At 43.3% G+C, this 17,297-nt stretch overlaps 12 non-coding genes and 1 pseudogene across 12 annotated transcripts; all 13 read right to left on the bottom strand.

The window, feature by feature from the left end:
* Nucleotides 1-2,304: 2,304 nt before the first annotated feature.
* On the bottom strand, nucleotides 2,305-2,495 carry LOC142187094 (U2 spliceosomal RNA). Its single transcript, XR_012712461.1, has one exon. It is a non-coding gene; the product is annotated as a U2 spliceosomal RNA (small nuclear RNA).
* A 613-nt stretch (nucleotides 2,496-3,108) lies between these two features.
* Nucleotides 3,109-3,299, bottom strand: LOC142187093 (U2 spliceosomal RNA). The gene has a single exon (XR_012712460.1). It is a non-coding gene; the product is annotated as a U2 spliceosomal RNA (small nuclear RNA).
* Nucleotides 3,300-3,912: 613 nt separating this feature from the next.
* LOC142187092 (U2 spliceosomal RNA) lies at nucleotides 3,913-4,103 on the bottom strand. The gene has a single exon (XR_012712459.1). It is a non-coding gene; the product is annotated as a U2 spliceosomal RNA (small nuclear RNA).
* A 613-nt stretch (nucleotides 4,104-4,716) lies between these two features.
* Nucleotides 4,717-4,907, bottom strand: LOC142187091 (U2 spliceosomal RNA). The gene has a single exon (XR_012712458.1). It is a non-coding gene; the product is annotated as a U2 spliceosomal RNA (small nuclear RNA).
* A 613-nt stretch (nucleotides 4,908-5,520) lies between these two features.
* LOC142187090 (U2 spliceosomal RNA) lies at nucleotides 5,521-5,711 on the bottom strand. Its single transcript, XR_012712457.1, has one exon. It is a non-coding gene; the product is annotated as a U2 spliceosomal RNA (small nuclear RNA).
* Nucleotides 5,712-6,324: 613 nt separating this feature from the next.
* On the bottom strand, nucleotides 6,325-6,515 carry LOC142187089 (U2 spliceosomal RNA). Its single transcript, XR_012712456.1, has one exon. It is a non-coding gene; the product is annotated as a U2 spliceosomal RNA (small nuclear RNA).
* Nucleotides 6,516-7,128: 613 nt separating this feature from the next.
* Nucleotides 7,129-7,319, bottom strand: LOC142187088 (U2 spliceosomal RNA). Its single transcript, XR_012712455.1, has one exon. It is a non-coding gene; the product is annotated as a U2 spliceosomal RNA (small nuclear RNA).
* A 613-nt stretch (nucleotides 7,320-7,932) lies between these two features.
* On the bottom strand, nucleotides 7,933-8,110 carry LOC142187126 (U2 spliceosomal RNA; annotated as a pseudogene).
* Nucleotides 8,111-13,683: 5,573 nt separating this feature from the next.
* Nucleotides 13,684-13,874, bottom strand: LOC142187087 (U2 spliceosomal RNA). Its single transcript, XR_012712454.1, has one exon. It is a non-coding gene; the product is annotated as a U2 spliceosomal RNA (small nuclear RNA).
* A 613-nt stretch (nucleotides 13,875-14,487) lies between these two features.
* Nucleotides 14,488-14,678, bottom strand: LOC142187086 (U2 spliceosomal RNA). Its single transcript, XR_012712453.1, has one exon. It is a non-coding gene; the product is annotated as a U2 spliceosomal RNA (small nuclear RNA).
* A 613-nt stretch (nucleotides 14,679-15,291) lies between these two features.
* LOC142187084 (U2 spliceosomal RNA) lies at nucleotides 15,292-15,482 on the bottom strand. The gene has a single exon (XR_012712451.1). It is a non-coding gene; the product is annotated as a U2 spliceosomal RNA (small nuclear RNA).
* A 613-nt stretch (nucleotides 15,483-16,095) lies between these two features.
* Nucleotides 16,096-16,286, bottom strand: LOC142187083 (U2 spliceosomal RNA). Its single transcript, XR_012712450.1, has one exon. It is a non-coding gene; the product is annotated as a U2 spliceosomal RNA (small nuclear RNA).
* A 613-nt stretch (nucleotides 16,287-16,899) lies between these two features.
* On the bottom strand, nucleotides 16,900-17,090 carry LOC142187082 (U2 spliceosomal RNA). Its single transcript, XR_012712449.1, has one exon. It is a non-coding gene; the product is annotated as a U2 spliceosomal RNA (small nuclear RNA).
* Nucleotides 17,091-17,297: the final 207 nt, after the last annotated feature.

Genomic DNA, 17,297 nt, shown 5'->3' with positions numbered 1-17,297 from the left:
TTCCTCCAACGTTGTCCCAGGACCAGGAATACTCCCGACAGATGTCACTTGGGTCTCCGGCACGATAACAGGACCAGACCCTCCACCGGCAGTGCATTGTTTCTTATCAGACGGACGCTCCGCGAGATCCCCCTTCTGGGGGGGCTCCCCGGACGCGCCCTCTGTTTTAGTGCTCTTAGCTCCCACTCCCTTGGCAGGGGAGGGGCTACTTTGCAAGTCAGCTTTTTTTTTTACAATCGACTCAGGGGGCTTAGCCCCGCTACCCATAACTGAGGGTGTTTTGAACGTACCGCCTTTCGCGGTTGCGGATTTTTCTGCATTAGCGGGTTTGGCAGTACTGGCCGCATTAGCGGTTTTAGGGGTCGTGGCATCCGCCGGACCAGCAGTTTTGGGGGTCTGGTGTTGGCTCCCCGCAGCCGCACTACCTCCTCCGCTCTGAGTGGATGTCGGGCCACCTGCGCCAGATGCACCCTCACCACTAGCATTAGCTGCTTTAGATTTCCCGTGCCGGCTTTTACACTCTGTGAACTTGTGCCCACTCTCCCCACACAAGTTACACCGCCAGGCGTTCTTACATTCTGGGGACTCGTGTCCGGTGCCCCCACACTTATTACACACTTTTTCAGTGCAGGTTTCTCTTAAGTGGCCGTATCTTTTACACTTACGGCAGAAGAGGATGTCCATCCCATTAAAATAAAGGGATCCTCTTTCTCGCCCGAGGTAAAACAATTGGGGTGGATGCCAATATCCTCCCGTTCCCCCCCCTGAGACAGGGGCGGAACGGAACTTAACATCAAAGCGGTATTTCCCGGACCATGCATCCACCCCGGTAACGTTAGCCACCGTCATCGGACCCGCCACCTCGCAACAGTAGATCCGGAGGAAGGTGGCAATATCCTCCACAGGTACGAAGGGGCTATACATGTTGATTATAACTTGGGCTTTACCGTGATCGCCCAAGAATTTGAAGGCAAAGCCTTTTAGGATCTCGTCATCCTCTTTAGCCTCCTCCAATTCTTTCCATACAGTGTCGTATGTGCACTTTTGATTAAAGGAGACAATACCACCGTCCTTAGTGCTTTTTAAGCACAATATCTCCTCTTTACGCACTCGGAGTCTGGTTAGCAGTATTTTCTCGTATATATACCGCAGATCTTTCGCAACCAACGCCTTGTCCGTAACAACGATTCGTATGGACTGTTTCAGGGGAGTCTCCCCATGATCCTGGATAATGAAAGGCATGTCTCAGCTTGGATCTTTCCTTCCGTTTAAGAGAAGGTGATATGGTCTCTGGCCACCAAAGGACAGGGGGTAACCTTCCGGCCACCCCAATCCCCAGACCCCGGACCTATCCCGAAGGGAAGCTGATGCCTACCTTGTCCGCTGCACAGTCCGTCACAAAGAGTCTTGTCCGCCACAAAAAAATATCAAGCAGAACCGCAAGATATCTTGTATTCGCTCGGATGTTCGCTCAGGTTAACACCCGGTCCGGCCGAAGCCTTCCCTAGTGCGATCGCTCTCGATTGCTTGGGGGACTAAGCCGCCAGCCCAATAGCAGCATAGGTTAGGCCTAGGTTATTCACCCAGGCTTCCCCTAAGGCCGAGTGGCGGGTACCCCTTCGCAAACCTTTAGACACCAAATACAATCCTAAGACTGCACTTGATCGTAAGCCATAAGGCCGAGAAGCGATGGCAAGCGCTCGGCACCTGTTCTGGCGCCCTTCCGTGTTCACTGTGCACCGCTCAAGGTGTGCACCATGCTGCTGCAGCCCTATTTTGTTTTTTTTTTTGTTTTTTTTTCCTTTCCCTTAATGAAGTAGAAATCAATTAGCTTGTGCAGGTTTTCCCTACCTGCCACCAAAAGTGAAAAAAAAGAAAAGAAAAACTTTTGTGCAAGGCAAAGTGACATGTGCAAATGTTATCTTGTGACGCCAGCGGATTTTGCCGAATTTTGCGAATCTGCATAAACCACTCCCACCGTTTGACCACACCCATTCAAGTGTCCGGTCAAGTGCAAGTTCAGAAATAAATTTATGCCCAAAAATTTTAAAAGAATTCAATGCATTTAAAATTGAATAAAATGGCAGCAAATCAGACACTTTGCAGCAGTAATGTCATTTGCAATCAATCAATCAATCAATCAATCAATCAAAGAAAATAATTAATGAAGTACCTTTCAGGTAGAGTCAGTCACAGCATCAGGCCACGTCCAACTGTCAATTTTCTCTTTGCTAGCTTGCCAGGTGCAGCAATCTTCTCTGTTGGTCGGTCAGTCCTCTGTCTCTTTCTTTCAACTGAATTGGAAAGGGGTGCACCGATCCTGGAAGTAATGCAATACCAGGTCAATGCGTGGAGTGGACAGAGCAAGCTCCGATTCCAGCTCCCTGTTCTAAAAATCCATTTAATATATGGTCCCCAGATAGGGGACGTATCAGATATTAAACTGATAAGAACAGATACTACACTTGATCTTAGCCAGAAGGCCGAGAAGCGATGGCAAGCGCTCGGCACCTGTTCTGGCGCCCTTCCGTGTTCACTGTGCACCGCTCAAGGTGTGCACCATGCTGCTGCAGCCCTATTTTGTTTTTTTTTTTGTTTTTTTTTCCTTTCCCTTAATGAAGTAGAAATCAATTAGCTTGTGCAGGTTTTCCCTACCTGCCACCAAAAGTGAAAAAAAAGAAAAGAAAAACTTTTGTGCAAGGCAAAGTGACATGTGCAAATGTTATCTTGTGACGCCAGCGGATTTTGCCGAATTTTGCGAATCTGCATAAACCACTCCCACCGTTTGACCACACCCATTCAAGTGTCCGGTCAAGTGCAAGTTCAGAAATAAATTTATGCCCAAAAATTTTAAAAGAATTCAATGCATTTAAAATTGAATAAAATGGCAGCAAATCAGACACTTTGCAGCAGTAATGTCATTTGCAATCAATCAATCAATCAATCAATCAATCAAAGAAAATAATTAATGAAGTACCTTTCAGGTAGAGTCAGTCACAGCATCAGGCCACGTCCAACTGTCAATTTTCTCTTTGCTAGCTTGCCAGGTGCAGCAATCTTCTCTGTTGGTCGGTCAGTCCTCTGTCTCTTTCTTTCAACTGAATTGGAAAGGGGTGCACCGATCCTGGAAGTAATGCAATACCAGGTCAATGCGTGGAGTGGACAGAGCAAGCTCCGATTCCAGCTCCCTGTTCTAAAAATCCATTTAATATATGGTCCCCAGATAGGGGACGTATCAGATATTAAACTGATAAGAACAGATACTACACTTGATCTTAGCCAGAAGGCCGAGAAGCGATGGCAAGCGCTCGGCACCTGTTCTGGCGCCCTTCCGTGTTCACTGTGCACCGCTCAAGGTGTGCACCATGCTGCTGCAGCCCTATTTTGTTTTTTTTTTTGTTTTTTTTTCCTTTCCCTTAATGAAGTAGAAATCAATTAGCTTGTGCAGGTTTTCCCTACCTGCCACCAAAAGTGAAAAAAAAGAAAAGAAAAACTTTTGTGCAAGGCAAAGTGACATGTGCAAATGTTATCTTGTGACGCCAGCGGATTTTGCCGAATTTTGCGAATCTGCATAAACCACTCCCACCGTTTGACCACACCCATTCAAGTGTCCGGTCAAGTGCAAGTTCAGAAATAAATTTATGCCCAAAAATTTTAAAAGAATTCAATGCATTTAAAATTGAATAAAATGGCAGCAAATCAGACACTTTGCAGCAGTAATGTCATTTGCAATCAATCAATCAATCAATCAATCAATCAAAGAAAATAATTAATGAAGTACCTTTCAGGTAGAGTCAGTCACAGCATCAGGCCACGTCCAACTGTCAATTTTCTCTTTGCTAGCTTGCCAGGTGCAGCAATCTTCTCTGTTGGTCGGTCAGTCCTCTGTCTCTTTCTTTCAACTGAATTGGAAAGGGGTGCACCGATCCTGGAAGTAATGCAATACCAGGTCAATGCGTGGAGTGGACAGAGCAAGCTCCGATTCCAGCTCCCTGTTCTAAAAATCCATTTAATATATGGTCCCCAGATAGGGGACGTATCAGATATTAAACTGATAAGAACAGATACTACACTTGATCTTAGCCAGAAGGCCGAGAAGCGATGGCAAGCGCTCGGCACCTGTTCTGGCGCCCTTCCGTGTTCACTGTGCACCGCTCAAGGTGTGCACCATGCTGCTGCAGCCCTATTTTGTTTTTTTTTTTGTTTTTTTTTCCTTTCCCTTAATGAAGTAGAAATCAATTAGCTTGTGCAGGTTTTCCCTACCTGCCACCAAAAGTGAAAAAAAAGAAAAGAAAAACTTTTGTGCAAGGCAAAGTGACATGTGCAAATGTTATCTTGTGACGCCAGCGGATTTTGCCGAATTTTGCGAATCTGCATAAACCACTCCCACCGTTTGACCACACCCATTCAAGTGTCCGGTCAAGTGCAAGTTCAGAAATAAATTTATGCCCAAAAATTTTAAAAGAATTCAATGCATTTAAAATTGAATAAAATGGCAGCAAATCAGACACTTTGCAGCAGTAATGTCATTTGCAATCAATCAATCAATCAATCAATCAATCAAAGAAAATAATTAATGAAGTACCTTTCAGGTAGAGTCAGTCACAGCATCAGGCCACGTCCAACTGTCAATTTTCTCTTTGCTAGCTTGCCAGGTGCAGCAATCTTCTCTGTTGGTCGGTCAGTCCTCTGTCTCTTTCTTTCAACTGAATTGGAAAGGGGTGCACCGATCCTGGAAGTAATGCAATACCAGGTCAATGCGTGGAGTGGACAGAGCAAGCTCCGATTCCAGCTCCCTGTTCTAAAAATCCATTTAATATATGGTCCCCAGATAGGGGACGTATCAGATATTAAACTGATAAGAACAGATACTACACTTGATCTTAGCCAGAAGGCCGAGAAGCGATGGCAAGCGCTCGGCACCTGTTCTGGCGCCCTTCCGTGTTCACTGTGCACCGCTCAAGGTGTGCACCATGCTGCTGCAGCCCTATTTTGTTTTTTTTTTTGTTTTTTTTTCCTTTCCCTTAATGAAGTAGAAATCAATTAGCTTGTGCAGGTTTTCCCTACCTGCCACCAAAAGTGAAAAAAAAGAAAAGAAAAACTTTTGTGCAAGGCAAAGTGACATGTGCAAATGTTATCTTGTGACGCCAGCGGATTTTGCCGAATTTTGCGAATCTGCATAAACCACTCCCACCGTTTGACCACACCCATTCAAGTGTCCGGTCAAGTGCAAGTTCAGAAATAAATTTATGCCCAAAAATTTTAAAAGAATTCAATGCATTTAAAATTGAATAAAATGGCAGCAAATCAGACACTTTGCAGCAGTAATGTCATTTGCAATCAATCAATCAATCAATCAATCAATCAAAGAAAATAATTAATGAAGTACCTTTCAGGTAGAGTCAGTCACAGCATCAGGCCACGTCCAACTGTCAATTTTCTCTTTGCTAGCTTGCCAGGTGCAGCAATCTTCTCTGTTGGTCGGTCAGTCCTCTGTCTCTTTCTTTCAACTGAATTGGAAAGGGGTGCACCGATCCTGGAAGTAATGCAATACCAGGTCAATGCGTGGAGTGGACAGAGCAAGCTCCGATTCCAGCTCCCTGTTCTAAAAATCCATTTAATATATGGTCCCCAGATAGGGGACGTATCAGATATTAAACTGATAAGAACAGATACTACACTTGATCTTAGCCAGAAGGCCGAGAAGCGATGGCAAGCGCTCGGCACCTGTTCTGGCGCCCTTCCGTGTTCACTGTGCACCGCTCAAGGTGTGCACCATGCTGCTGCAGCCCTATTTTGTTTTTTTTTTTGTTTTTTTTTCCTTTCCCTTAATGAAGTAGAAATCAATTAGCTTGTGCAGGTTTTCCCTACCTGCCACCAAAAGTGAAAAAAAAGAAAAGAAAAACTTTTGTGCAAGGCAAAGTGACATGTGCAAATGTTATCTTGTGACGCCAGCGGATTTTGCCGAATTTTGCGAATCTGCATAAACCACTCCCACCGTTTGACCACACCCATTCAAGTGTCCGGTCAAGTGCAAGTTCAGAAATAAATTTATGCCCAAAAATTTTAAAAGAATTCAATGCATTTAAAATTGAATAAAATGGCAGCAAATCAGACACTTTGCAGCAGTAATGTCATTTGCAATCAATCAATCAATCAATCAATCAATCAAAGAAAATAATTAATGAAGTACCTTTCAGGTAGAGTCAGTCACAGCATCAGGCCACGTCCAACTGTCAATTTTCTCTTTGCTAGCTTGCCAGGTGCAGCAATCTTCTCTGTTGGTCGGTCAGTCCTCTGTCTCTTTCTTTCAACTGAATTGGAAAGGGGTGCACCGATCCTGGAAGTAATGCAATACCAGGTCAATGCGTGGAGTGGACAGAGCAAGCTCCGATTCCAGCTCCCTGTTCTAAAAATCCATTTAATATATGGTCCCCAGATAGGGGACGTATCAGATATTAAACTGATAAGAACAGATACTACACTTGATCTTAGCCAGAAGGCCGAGAAGCGATGGCAAGCGCTCGGCACCTGTTCTGGCGCCCTTCCGTGTTCACTGTGCACCGCTCAAGGTGTGCACCATGCTGCTGCAGCCCTATTTTGTTTTTTTTTTTGTTTTTTTTTCCTTTCCCTTAATGAAGTAGAAATCAATTAGCTTGTGCAGGTTTTCCCTACCTGCCACCAAAAGTGAAAAAAAAGAAAAGAAAAACTTTTGTGCAAGGCAAAGTGACATGTGCAAATGTTATCTTGTGACGCCAGCGGATTTTGCCGAATTTTGCGAATCTGCATAAACCACTCCCACCGTTTGACCACACCCATTCAAGTGTCCGGTCAAGTGCAAGTTCAGAAATAAATTTATGCCCAAAAATTTTAAAAGAATTCAATGCATTTAAAATTGAATAAAATGGCAGCAAATCAGACACTTTGCAGCAGTAATGTCATTTGCAATCAATCAATCAATCAATCAATCAATCAAAGAAAATAATTAATGAAGTACCTTTCAGGTAGAGTCAGTCACAGCATCAGGCCACGTCCAACTGTCAATTTTCTCTTTGCTAGCTTGCCAGGTGCAGCAATCTTCTCTGTTGGTCGGTCAGTCCTCTGTCTCTTTCTTTCAACTGAATTGGAAAGGGGTGCACCGATCCTGGAAGTAATGCAATACCAGGTCAATGCGTGGAGTGGACAGAGCAAGCTCCGATTCCAGCTCCCTGTTCTAAAAATCCATTTAATATATGGTCCCCAGATAGGGGACGTATCAGATATTAAACTGATAAGAACAGATACTACACTTGATCTTAGCCAGAAGGCCGAGAAGCGATGGCAAGCGCTCGGCACCTGTTCTGGCGCCCTTCCGTGTTCACTGTGCACCGCTCAAGGTGTGCACCATGCTGCTGCAGCCCTATTTTGTTTTTTTTTTTGTTTTTTTTTCCTTTCCCTTAATGAAGTAGAAATCAATTAGCTTGTGCAGGTTTTCCCTACCTGCCACCAAAAGTGAAAAAAAAGAAAAGAAAAACTTTTGTGCAAGGCAAAGTGACATGTGCAAATGTTATCTTGTGACGCCAGCGGATTTTGCCGAATTTTGCGAATCTGCATAAACCACTCCCACCGTTTGACCACACCCATTCAAGTGTCCGGTCAAGTGCAAGTTCAGAAATAAATTTATGCCCAAAAATTTTAAAAGAATTCAATGCATTTAAAATTGAATAAAATGGCAGCAAATCAGACACTTTGCAGCAGTAATGTCATTTGCAATCAATCAATCAATCAATCAATCAATCAAAGAAAATAATTAATGAAGTACCTTTCAGGTAGAGTCAGTCACAGCATCAGGCCACGTCCAACTGTCAATTTTCTCTTTGCTAGCTTGCCAGGTGCAGCAATCTTCTCTGTTGGTCGGTCAGTCCTCTGTCTCTTTCTTTCAACTGAATTGGAAAGGGGTGCACCGATCCTGGAAGTAATGCAATACCAGGTCAATGCGTGGAGTGGACAGAGCAAGCTCCGATTCCAGCTCCCTGTTCTAAAAATCCATTTAATATATGGTCCCCAGATAGGGGACGTATCAGATATTAAACTGATAAGAACAGATTTTTAATTTTTTATTAAAAGTATTCACGATACAAAGTTTGTAAATAAAGAAACAGCAAACCACTGTACAAAACTTTGGAAAAATAACATATGTCATGAAAGTCAAATACTTCAGTTAAACATTAAGTTCCATGTTTTAAACCTCCACACCTTATTGGCTTTATTATGTCCCAGTTTTTTGCAGTCATTCAAATAGTAAACATACATATCGGCTAGTGCCATTCTTATACACTCTTTTTCGCTAATGTAGTCCTTTTTGTACACAAGAATATTGCGGCACTTCCACAAGGACAGTTTAAGACAGTTTATGAGCGTCCACATCACTCTTTGGTTCTCATTGCTCAGTCCAGTACTTAGTCCATAGAGAACCACGTCATGGTCTAGAGTGCGCAACCCTGTCAAAAACTTCAAAAGTTCACCAATGCTCTGCCAAACGGATCTGGAGAAGTGACAATTCCAGAATAAATGCAAAACCGTTTCGCTCTGTCCGCAAGATAGTCTGGGACACAGAGAGGTATTGCTCCTACGCCGTGCATGTTGAAAAGCCCGCACTGGCATTGCCTCATGTACTGCTAACCAGGCTAAGTCCCGCAACTCATGTCCCAGGTAAGTCTCATGCACGTTTTCCCAAATTTTTTGACTCCGCTGGTATGAAAAGTTTTTAACCGGCTCCAAGGTTTCCTGCTTGTCCAGGACTGTCCAGATCTTTTTTGGGACACTTAATATGGATTCCTCCAGGTCTTTCAGGCCGTAAGTATGGATTGTTCTTTCCAGCTCATCGTACCATCTGGGACGCAACATGGCTGTCGGGGTTGACAAAGGGATTTTAAGCCATCCGTACTTTCTGAAGATGGTTCCGGCTCCGTACTTAAGAAAAAGACTCCAATCGGATTTTGTTTGTAAGCTTCTAAAACAAAGAGAGAAGTAGTTAATGCTGAGTATTTTTCTTACATTTGGTAGTCCACGGCCTCCTTTTTTTCGCCCTTTATAGCATTTTTCACGTCCGACTTTTTCGTGGCTGGAGCTCCAGAAAAATTTGCATATGGTCCTCTGCAGAGTTTTTAGGATGCCTGCTGGAGGGAAGAATACTGTGTTTATATATAGAAGAATCGGTATCAATACAGATTTTATCACGAGCAGTTTGCCTTCCATGGACAACTTTCTCATTTGCCAGAAAGTGACTTTTTTCTCTATTTTCTCCCTGGCCAGTTGCCAGCTCTCTTCACCATTATTCTCCGCATTGAAGATCACCCCTAGGATTTTAACCTTCTCACCTTGGATCTTTAAATTTGGTATGGTGACATTGCTCCAATCCCCTATGGTAAAGCATTCGGACTTGGTTAGGTTTAGTTTGAAGCCAGAGGCCTGACAGAAGCATTCAGTTAAGAAAAGCGCTCTCCTAAGTGATGGTTCAGACTCGCAAAAAATGGTGACGTCATCCATGTACGCTTTTACCTTATTCTGCGCACCGCCACCACCAGGCAGCGGCGTCCCCCTCATCACCTTATCGGCTCTCAGCGTTGTTAAAAAAGGCTCAATGGCGCACACGAAGAGGATCGGGGACAGAGGACATCCCTGCTTCACACCGGATCTTAGAGTTACTGGCCCTGAAAGATAACCATTTATAATGATTTTACTGTATGCATTTTCGTACAATAAGGCGACCCTTTTGATGAACTGGTCAGGGAAGCCCATTTCCGCCAGTACTCTCCATAAGAAAGCATGGGACACTCGATCAAAGGCTTTCATAAAGTCGAGATTCAGTAAAGCTACTTTTTGCTTTCTTTCGAGCGTGTACCAGATTGCATCTCTGGTTACGTTTAAATTTGCATAAATCCCCCTTCCTGGAACTGCACAAACTTGGTCTGTATGTATTGTTTTTCCCAGTACACTCTTAACACGGTTCACCAGGATTTTTGCATACACTTTGTAGTCTGAGTTAAGGAGTGTTATAGGTCTCCAATTCTCTAGATGCTCTCTATTACCTTTTTTGTGCAATAAGACTACAGCACCTTCCCTCCAGGTCCCAGGCAATACTTGCGCTTCCATGGCCTCTGAAAAAACACAAAATAAATCCTCTTTTAAGGTGTCATAGAACTCCAGATAAAAATCAATAGGGAGACCGTCAGTCCCTGGTGTCTTTCCAGGTTTTAAACTTTTTATAGCGTAAGTCATTTCCTGCGGTGTAAGTTTACTTAATAAGATTGGGTGTTCTTCCTCTGTAAGCTTCATTTTGATAGTTTTTAAAACATCTTTTAGGAAAAACTGGTCTATCTGCTTGGTGTCGAAGAGATTTTGATAATATTCCCTCGCTTTCTTCAGCATACCCTCCAGTTCACACACTCCTTCTAATTTTTCTATGGGTACCTTTTTTTCCTGTTGTTTTTTAAAGAAAAAGCGGGTGCATTTTTCGTTTTCCTCCAAATTTTCAACCTTTGCTGAAAAGATAATCTCCTTCCCCCTCTCTTCAATGGCAGTCTGTATGTGTTTCTTTACAGATTTTATCACCTCCTCCATTTCTACTCCTGCGTTCTGTAATTGTATTGCTGTTTGCAGCTGCAACAACAGATTTTTATATTTTTCTTTTTTTTTTCTGGCTACTGCTCTCCCCATACGGCAAAAAAAGTTTTTTATGCGTCTTTTGGCATACTCCCACCATATCAGGCTAGTTTTGAAAAATCTCTTTTTATACTGCAGGTTTCTATAAAAAAGCAGAAATTTTTTACCAACCTCTTCTTCTTTTAACAGGGATACGTTCAGGCGCCAAATTCCTCTGCCCTTCTGCGGTATGTTGGCAGGGATTTCTACAGTCAGCATCCTGTGATCAGAAAAGGGTACATCCTCCAAAAACATATCAATCAGGCTCAGTGCATTAGGTACGAGAAAAAAATCAATGCGAGATTTATACTTTCTGTTGCTCCATGTATATCCCGGATCATGCCCCTTCAGAGACCTCCAAACATCTTTTAGGTCACAATCGGATATTATGTTTTCTAGTTCTCGCCGGGAGCGGTCGTACCTTGGATTTTCAGCACCTCCTTCTCGATTTTCGGTCAGACGGATGCAATTGAAGTCACCTCCTATCACAGTAAGGAAAGGCCCAGGTATGTAATGTTTCAAGATGTATAATATCTCAGCTCTTTCTTCCGCTCCTGTAGGTGCATAGAAATTGATAAGACGTACAGTGACGTTCCTCACTTTCGCCGTTACCAGCAAGATTCTCCCGGATACTATCTCCTGGAAGGAAATCAACTCATGTTCTAGACTCCCCGCAAGTACTGCGATTCCGGAATTTTTATTCGAGTCGTCACCCGACCAAATGGAAAATCCTGTTGCCCATTCTGAGCGTAAAGAAGCATAATTAATTTCGTGTTTCAAACCACATTCTTGTAAAAAATAAAAATCAGCGACGTTATGTTTACAGAAGTCAAAAAAAGCGGCCCTTTTGTAAGTGCCCTTTATTCCCCTTACATTAAGGGATTTTATAATTATTGCAGCCATACCCTCTCTTTAAGTCGGGTCGATGTCCGAAACATTTTGGCTTCCCCGTTCCGAGTCGGATGTGGCTACATCTATGCCAATCAGACGCGCCCCCAATGGCGTTGGTTCCACCATTCTTCGCAACCCTTCAATCCGCTGCCTTTTCACGCCCTGCAGGTTTTCAGGCTGAACCGTGGCTTCCACCACATCCTCCAGGTCAGAGCCTTCCTCCAGAGATTCCTCCCCAGATTCTGGCCCTATACCCGTTAGAAGGGTTTCTTCCACGATTTGCACAGTTTGCACGGTTTGCGCAGTTTGTGCTGCATACACATCAGGTTCATCTGCCCAGACTGATATATGTGGGTCACCTCCTATCTCCATTTGTAACTCAGGGAGAGGGAAAACATCAGTTACCTGCATCCCAGAAGCCTTCGGTTCTTCAACAATCGGGAATAATGGGCTGGGCGTCGCCCTGCTTGTGCCTCTGCCAGAGGCTACTTCGGGTGTGGCTCTCTTTGTTGCAGGTCTAGGCATCAAGATTTCAGCTTTGTCTTTACCTTTTCCTCCTGGAAATGCAGTTTCTGTCTGGGGTGCACTTCTTGTAGCCACAATCCGCTCACCTCCTGGGCCTGGTCCTTTGGCTGCATCTGCATAAGACTTCCCACCTCTTCCGGCCCTGTTTGGGCACTCCCTGTATGTATGGCCAAAACTGAGACATATATGACACAGTACTTCATTTACACAGTTAACTGCTGCATGTCCAGGTTGAAGACACTTCACACATATTTCAGGGTTCTCACATTTCTCTGCTGCATGCCCGAATTGCTGACACCTGTAACAGTACGGTGGCATACCGTTGTAATAAAGCCTTCCGCGCTCTTTCCCAATACGGAAGAAGTTTGGTGGGTGCTTAACCCCTTTATATCCACCTTCATCACATTCTTTAAATTTCTTAACGATGAACCGATATTTTCCTATCCACAGACCTTCTGAGTCAAATATTCCCTCTGCCTTTATAACTTCAGTTACTGTGGACATATAATCTATTACGTCCTCAATGGGGACGTGAGGGTTCATCATTTTAACTGTTATTACAACATCATCGTCATAAAGCTGTGTAAAGGTGAGTCCTTTCAATCTTTTATCCTTTAAATTTGCTTTGACTAGTCTAGCAAAATCATTACAATCTTCCTGCCGCCGGAAGGTTAATACATAGACACCATCATAGCTTTGTAATGCTAGTATTTGTACCTTGTTCACATGGAGGAAGTTTACCAGGATGTCCTGCACGAAGTACCGGAGGGTATACACCTGTTTTGCATTCTCTTCAACACGAATCCGAAAGGAGGTCTTTATTCTAAATTCGCCTGTGGAGGGAGTATAATATTCAGCATTAGAGCAAGAATTCAAAATCTGATTAACAAAATCCATTGTTGCTTGTCCGCACGTATGGGGATCGCCTTCTCAAGATCTGTGAGGATCTTGCCATAAGGCCGAGAAGCGATGGCAAGCGCTCGGCACCTGTTCTGGCGCCCTTCCGTGTTCACTGTGCACCGCTCAAGGTGTGCACCATGCTGCTGCAGCCCTATTTTGTTTTTTTTTTTGTTTTTTTTTCCTTTCCCTTAATGAAGTAGAAATCAATTAGCTTGTGCAGGTTTTCCCTACCTGCCACCAAAAGTGAAAAAAAAGAAAAGAAAAACTTTTGTGCAAGGCAAAGTGACATGTGCAAATGTTATCTTGTGACGCCAGCGGATTTTGCCGAATTTTGCGAATCTGCATAAACCACTCCCACCGTTTGACCACACCCATTCAAGTGTCCGGTCAAGTGCAAGTTCAGAAATAAATTTATGCCCAAAAATTTTAAAAGAATTCAATGCATTTAAAATTGAATAAAATGGCAGCAAATCAGACACTTTGCAGCAGTAATGTCATTTGCAATCAATCAATCAATCAATCAATCAATCAAAGAAAATAATTAATGAAGTACCTTTCAGGTAGAGTCAGTCACAGCATCAGGCCACGTCCAACTGTCAATTTTCTCTTTGCTAGCTTGCCAGGTGCAGCAATCTTCTCTGTTGGTCGGTCAGTCCTCTGTCTCTTTCTTTCAACTGAATTGGAAAGGGGTGCACCGATCCTGGAAGTAATGCAATACCAGGTCAATGCGTGGAGTGGACAGAGCAAGCTCCGATTCCAGCTCCCTGTTCTAAAAATCCATTTAATATATGGTCCCCAGATAGGGGACGTATCAGATATTAAACTGATAAGAACAGATACTACACTTGATCTTAGCCAGAAGGCCGAGAAGCGATGGCAAGCGCTCGGCACCTGTTCTGGCGCCCTTCCGTGTTCACTGTGCACCGCTCAAGGTGTGCACCATGCTGCTGCAGCCCTATTTTGTTTTTTTTTTTGTTTTTTTTTCCTTTCCCTTAATGAAGTAGAAATCAATTAGCTTGTGCAGGTTTTCCCTACCTGCCACCAAAAGTGAAAAAAAAGAAAAGAAAAACTTTTGTGCAAGGCAAAGTGACATGTGCAAATGTTATCTTGTGACGCCAGCGGATTTTGCCGAATTTTGCGAATCTGCATAAACCACTCCCACCGTTTGACCACACCCATTCAAGTGTCCGGTCAAGTGCAAGTTCAGAAATAAATTTATGCCCAAAAATTTTAAAAGAATTCAATGCATTTAAAATTGAATAAAATGGCAGCAAATCAGACACTTTGCAGCAGTAATGTCATTTGCAATCAATCAATCAATCAATCAATCAATCAAAGAAAATAATTAATGAAGTACCTTTCAGGTAGAGTCAGTCACAGCATCAGGCCACGTCCAACTGTCAATTTTCTCTTTGCTAGCTTGCCAGGTGCAGCAATCTTCTCTGTTGGTCGGTCAGTCCTCTGTCTCTTTCTTTCAACTGAATTGGAAAGGGGTGCACCGATCCTGGAAGTAATGCAATACCAGGTCAATGCGTGGAGTGGACAGAGCAAGCTCCGATTCCAGCTCCCTGTTCTAAAAATCCATTTAATATATGGTCCCCAGATAGGGGACGTATCAGATATTAAACTGATAAGAACAGATACTACACTTGATCTTAGCCAGAAGGCCGAGAAGCGATGGCAAGCGCTCGGCACCTGTTCTGGCGCCCTTCCGTGTTCACTGTGCACCGCTCAAGGTGTGCACCATGCTGCTGCAGCCCTATTTTGTTTTTTTTTTTGTTTTTTTTTCCTTTCCCTTAATGAAGTAGAAATCAATTAGCTTGTGCAGGTTTTCCCTACCTGCCACCAAAAGTGAAAAAAAAGAAAAGAAAAACTTTTGTGCAAGGCAAAGTGACATGTGCAAATGTTATCTTGTGACGCCAGCGGATTTTGCCGAATTTTGCGAATCTGCATAAACCACTCCCACCGTTTGACCACACCCATTCAAGTGTCCGGTCAAGTGCAAGTTCAGAAATAAATTTATGCCCAAAAATTTTAAAAGAATTCAATGCATTTAAAATTGAATAAAATGGCAGCAAATCAGACACTTTGCAGCAGTAATGTCATTTGCAATCAATCAATCAATCAATCAATCAATCAAAGAAAATAATTAATGAAGTACCTTTCAGGTAGAGTCAGTCACAGCATCAGGCCACGTCCAACTGTCAATTTTCTCTTTGCTAGCTTGCCAGGTGCAGCAATCTTCTCTGTTGGTCGGTCAGTCCTCTGTCTCTTTCTTTCAACTGAATTGGAAAGGGGTGCACCGATCCTGGAAGTAATGCAATACCAGGTCAATGCGTGGAGTGGACAGAGCAAGCTCCGATTCCAGCTCCCTGTTCTAAAAATCCATTTAATATATGGTCCCCAGATAGGGGACGTATCAGATATTAAACTGATAAGAACAGATACTACACTTGATCTTAGCCAGAAGGCCGAGAAGCGATGGCAAGCGCTCGGCACCTGTTCTGGCGCCCTTCCGTGTTCACTGTGCACCGCTCAAGGTGTGCACCATGCTGCTGCAGCCCTATTTTGTTTTTTTTTTTGTTTTTTTTTCCTTTCCCTTAATGAAGTAGAAATCAATTAGCTTGTGCAGGTTTTCCCTACCTGCCACCAAAAGTGAAAAAAAAGAAAAGAAAAACTTTTGTGCAAGGCAAAGTGACATGTGCAAATGTTATCTTGTGACGCCAGCGGATTTTGCCGAATTTTGCGAATCTGCATAAACCACTCCCACCGTTTGACCACACCCATTCAAGTGTCCGGTCAAGTGCAAGTTCAGAAATAAATTTATGCCCAAAAATTTTAAAAGAATTCAATGCATTTAAAATTGAATAAAATGGCAGCAAATCAGACACTTTGCAGCAGTAATGTCATTTGCAATCAATCAATCAATCAATCAATCAATCAAAGAAAATAATTAATGAAGTACCTTTCAGGTAGAGTCAGTCACAGCATCAGGCCACGTCCAACTGTCAATTTTCTCTTTGCTAGCTTGCCAGGTGCAGCAATCTTCTCTGTTGGTCGGTCAGTCCTCTGTCTCTTTCTTTCAACTGAATTGGAAAGGGGTGCACCGATCCTGGAAGTAATGCAATACCAGGTCAATGCGTGGAGTGGACAGAGCAAGCTCCGATTCCAGCTCCCTGTTCTAAAAATCCATTTAATATATGGTCCCCAGATAGGGGACGTATCAGATATTAAACTGATAAGAACAGATACTACACTTGATCTTAGCCAGAAGGCCGAGAAGCGATGGCAAGCGCTCGGCACCTGTTCTGGCGCCCTTCCGTGTTCACTGTGCACCGCTCAAGGTGTGCACCATGCTGCTGCAGCCCTATTTTGTTTTTTTTTTTGTTTTTTTTTCCTTTCCCTTAATGAAGTAGAAATCAATTAGCTTGTGCAGGTTTTCCCTACCTGCCACCAAAAGTGAAAAAAAAGAAAAGAAAAACTTTTGTGCAAGGCAAAGTGACATGTGCAAATGTTATCTTGTGACGCCAGCGGATTTTGCCGAATTTTGCGAATCTGCATAAACCACTCCCACCGTTTGACCACACCCATTCAAGTGTCCGGTCAAGTGCAAGTTCAGAAATAAATTTATGCCCAAAAATTTTAAAAGAATTCAATGCATTTAAAATTGAATAAAATGGCAGCAAATCAGACACTTTGCAGCAGTAATGTCATTTGCAATCAATCAATCAATCAATCAATCAATCAAAGAAAATAATTAATGAAGTACCTTTCAGGTAGAGTCAGTCACAGCATCAGGCCACGTCCAACTGTCAATTTTCTCTTTGCTAGCTTGCCAGGTGCAGCAATCTTCTCTGTTGGTCGGTCAGTCCTCTGTCTCTTTCTTTCAACTGAATTGGAAAGGGGTGCACCGATCCTGGAAGTAATGCAATACCAGGTCAATGCGTGGAGTGGACAGAGCAAGCTCCGATTCCAGCTCCCTGTTCTAAAAATCCATTTAATATATGGTCCCCAGATAGGGGACGTATCAGATATTAAACTGATAAGAACAGATACTACACTTGATCTTAGCCAGAAGGCCGAGAAGCGATGGCAAGCGCTCGGCACCTGTTCTGGCGCCCTTCCGTGTTCACTGTGCACCGCTCAAGGTGTGCACCATGCTGCTGCAGCCCTATTTTGTTTTTTTTTTTGTTTTTTTTTCCTTTCCCTTAATGAAGTAGAAATCAATTAGCTTGTGCAGGTTTTCCCTACCTGCCACCAAAAGTGAAAAAAAAGAAAAGAAAAACTTTTGTGCAAGG

The sequence above is a fragment of the Leptodactylus fuscus genome, unplaced genomic scaffold (assembly GCF_031893055.1).
Source record: "Leptodactylus fuscus isolate aLepFus1 unplaced genomic scaffold, aLepFus1.hap2 HAP2_SCAFFOLD_134, whole genome shotgun sequence".
NCBI classification, from domain to species: Eukaryota; Metazoa; Chordata; class Amphibia; order Anura; family Leptodactylidae; genus Leptodactylus; species Leptodactylus fuscus.
Note: the sequence above shows the minus strand (reverse complement) of the source record. Positions and strands in the feature narration are given on the sequence as shown.